At 38.9% G+C, this 4366-nt stretch overlaps 1 pseudogene; it reads left to right on the top strand.

The window, feature by feature from the left end:
• Nucleotides 1–1436: 1436 nt before the first annotated feature.
• Nucleotides 1437–2775, top strand: LOC141703793 (granule-bound starch synthase 1, chloroplastic/amyloplastic-like; annotated as a pseudogene).
• Nucleotides 2776–4366: the final 1591 nt, after the last annotated feature.

Here is a 4366-nt window from a genome sequence, read left to right as displayed (position 1 = left end):
TCCATAAAATGGGCTGCCTCAATTTTTGTACCATACCTTGTGTACTACTACTCCCTACGAGAATTATTCGGAAACCTAGTTCCATTCGTTTCAGCCCTGATTCCATATGAACGTCCCCAAATAAACGCGAATGTAATTTCATAAATCCATAGGGATAAATTATGAAAATATATCCATAAATCGGGACACCTCAATTTTGCTCCATACCTCGTGTACTAACCTACGAGAATTATTGGGAAACCCAGTTCCATTAGTTTCAACCCCGATTCACTTACGGACGTCCCCAAATAAATGCGAAAGCAATTGCATAAATCCATAGGGATAAATTATGAAAAGATATCAATAAAACGGGATGCCTCAATTTTTGCTCCATACCTCGTGTTCTACTGCCTACGAGAATTATTCGGAAACCCAGTTTCATTCGTTTCAGCCCCGATTCACTTACGGACGATCCCAAATAAACGCGAATGAAATTTCATAAATCCATAGGGATAAATTATTAGAAGATATCCATAAAACTGGCCGCCTCAATTTTTGCTCCATACCTCGTGCACTACTACTGCCTACGAGAATTATTCGGAAACCCAGTTCCATTCGTTTTAGCCCTGATTCATTTACGGATGACCCCAAATAAATGTAAATGTAATTTCATAAATCCATAGGGATAAATTACGAAAAGATATCCATAAAACGGGCCGCCTCAATTTTTGCTCCATACCTCGTACTACTGCCTACGAGAATTATTCGGAAACCCACTTCCATTCGTTTCAGCCCCGATTCACTTACGACCCCAAATAAACGCGAATGCAATTTCATAAATCCATAGGGATAAATTATTAGAAGATATCCACAAAACGAGTTGCCTCAATTTTTGCTGAATACCTCGTGTCTACGCCTAGAGAATTATTCGGAAACCGAATTCCATTCATTTCAGCCCCGATTCACTACGGACAACCCCAAATAAACGCGAATGCAATTCATAAAATCCAGGGATAAATTATTAGAAGATATCTATAAAACTGGCCGCCTCAATTTTGCTCCATATCTCGTGACTACTACTCCTACTAGAATTATTCGGAAACCCCAGTTCCATTCGTTTCAGCCCGATTCATTTACGGACGACCCCAAATAAACGCTAATGTAATTTCATAAATACATAGGGATAAATTATGAAAATATATCCATAAAAATGGGCCGCCTCAATTTTTTGCTCCATACCTTGTACTACTGCCTACGAGAATTATTCGGAAACCACTTCCATTCGTTTCAGCCCCGATTCACTTACGGACGACCCCAAATAAACGCGAATGCAATTCAATAATATAGGGATAAATTATGAAAAATATCCATAAAATGGGCCACCTCAAATTTTTCACCATACCTCGTATACTACTGCCTACGAGAATTATTCGGAAAGCTAGTTCCATTCGTTTCAGCCCCGATTCACTTATGGACGACCACAAATAAACGAGAAGCCCTGCAGGCTGAGGTTGGATTGCCAGTAGACAGTGAAGTCCCTGTTATAGGCTTTATTGGGAGACTAGAAGAAAAAAGGGATCTGATATTCTTGCAACAGCTATCTCTGGATTCATAGACGAGGAAGTACAGATAATAGTTTTAGTAAGCATTTTGAAGTATTTGAGCCGAACCTCATTAGCTTATAATTCAAACAAGTAAGAAGTTCTTTACTGATGGTTGTTTTATCGCATTACTCAGGGGACTGGAAACAGCAAATGGAGAGCAGCTCGAGCAGTTGGAGATATTATACCCAGACAAGGCCAGAGGAGTGGCAAAGTTTAATGTTCCGTTGGCCCATATGATCACAGCCGGGCTGATTTTATGATTGTTCCTAGTAGATTTGAACCCTGTGGTCTCATCCAGTTGCATGCAATGCGCTATGGAACAGTAAGATAAACCTGAAATTATCTCCACCAACATAACATTATATTTGTATCGACTGCAATCATGTAACATTTAACCATCCACTGCAGGTACCCATAGTTGCATCAACTGGTGGGCTAGTGGATACAGTCAAAGAAGGTTATACAGGGTTTCAGATGGGAGCCTTTAATGTTGAAGTAAGAACCTCCTTTTACGTCAAACAACCAGATGATTTTGTTTCCAAATTTAATGTAAACCGATGCTCAATCTACATATATTGTATTGTTTCCAGTGTGAAACAGTTGATCCCGCAGATGTCATGGCAATTGTGACAACTGTGAAAAAAGCAATAACAACTTATAGAACTTCATCTTTAACCAAGATGATCATGAATTGCATGGCTCAAGATCTATCATGGAAGGTTAGCATAAAAATGCACTTCTGCAAAACATTTGACTAAAATTACTGAATAAAGTGATCCATGAAACTGGAGTCATAACTCGCTGTTAATAGAAGTAACTTTTGACATTGCACAGGGACCTGCAAAGAAGTGGGAGGAGTGTTGTTAAGTTTGGGGGCAGCTGGGAGTGAACCCGGAATTGAAGGTGATGAAATTGCACCTCTAGCAAAGGAAAATGTTGCAACTCCGTGAGGATTTGGAGCTTGAGGCCCTGTGCCAGGTGACTTTATCTCGCCAGTGACAGTGACGGTAGAATGTGTGCCTACTTTTTCTTCCTGCACCTCGCCATATATGTTGGAATTTAAGAAAGCAGGTGTATCGACCTGCCTGCAGTTTTAAAAAAAATAATCATACTGTATTATGTTTCTGGAAGTACAAATGTGTAATTCTTGTATTTTTAAAAATTTATATACAAGTGTTGCTGTGTTGTCACAGTCAAAGTGTGCCACTTACCATTGGGTTAAATGAATAATTCATCACTTTATACATAGTAACTTGCAATTGAGTTACTAAGTAAAAAAAAGTTTTAAGTCAGCTAATGAAAGTACTCTCAAAAAATTTGCGTTGATTTACTCCCGTCAGTCCTGACAAAATTTGTAACGGTTTGCTGAGTTGGTCTTGCTTACACGGCAATACCTGCAAAATCAACAACAACATAACAGCAATTCGACTGAAATAATCAATTGAATCATCACCTCCACTTCCTCTCTCATTTTCACCACTACCTACATCCCTCTCTGCTCATATTTCCAATCCAGGTTAAAAGAGGAATTGGAAGATATTCATAATTCATAGGGATAAATTATGAAAAGATATTCATAAATAGGGCCGCCTTAATTTTTGCTCCATATCTCGTGTATTACAGCCTACGAGAATTATTCGGAAACCTAGTTTCATTTGTTTCAGCCCCGATTCACTTAAGAACGTCCCCAAATAAACGCGAACGCAATTTCATGAATCCATAGGGATAAATTATGAAAAGATATCAATAAAACGAGCACCTCAATTTTTGCTTCATACCTCGTGTACTGCCTACGAGAATTATACGGAAACCCAGTTTCATTCATTTCAGCCCCGATACACTTACAGACAACCCCAAATAAACGCGAATGCAATTTCTTAAATCCATGGGATAAATTATTAGAAGATATTCATAAAACGGGCTGCCTCAATTTTTGCTCCATACCTCTGTACTACTGCCTAGAGAATTATTCGGAAACCCAGTTTCCTTCATTTCAGCTCCGATTCACATACGGACGACCCCAAATAAACGCGAATGCAATTTCATAATCCATAGGGATAAATTATTAGAAGATATCGATAAACGGGCCGCCTCAATTTTTGCTCCATACCTCGTGTACTACTATCTACGAGAATTATTCGGAAACCTAGTTCCATTCGTTTCAGCCCCGATTCACTTACGGACGCCCCCAAATAAACGCGAATGTAATTTCATAAATCCATAGGGATAAGTTATGAAAAGATATCCATCAAAAAGGACCGCCTCAATTTTTTCACCATACCTCGTGTACGCCAACAAGAATTATTCGGAAACCTAGTTCCATTCTTTCAGCCCCGATTCACTTACGGACGACCCCAAATAAACGCGAATGCAATTTCATAAATTCATAGGATAAATTATGAAAAGATATCCATAAAACGGGCTGCCTCAATTTTTGCACCATACCTCGTGTATATACTATCTACGAGAATTATTCGGATACATAGTTCCATTCGTTTCGGCCCCGTTTCACTTTCGGATGACCCCAAATAAACATTAATGCAATTTCATAAATCCATAGGGATAAATTATGAAAAGATATCCATAAATCGGTATGCCTCAATTTTTGCTCCATACCTCGTGTACTACTGCCTACGAGAATTATTCGGAAACCTAGTTCCATTCGTTTCAGCCCCGATTCACTTACGGACATCCCCAAATAAACGCGAACGCATTTTCATAAATCCATAGGGATAAATTATAAAAATTTATCCATAAATCGGGCCGCCTCAATTTTTGCTCCA

The sequence above is a fragment of the Apium graveolens genome, unplaced genomic scaffold (assembly GCF_009905375.1).
Source record: "Apium graveolens cultivar Ventura unplaced genomic scaffold, ASM990537v1 ctg7103, whole genome shotgun sequence".
Lineage (NCBI taxonomy): Eukaryota > Viridiplantae > Streptophyta > Magnoliopsida > Apiales > Apiaceae > Apium > Apium graveolens.
This window is presented reverse-complemented; position numbering and strand designations above follow the sequence as displayed.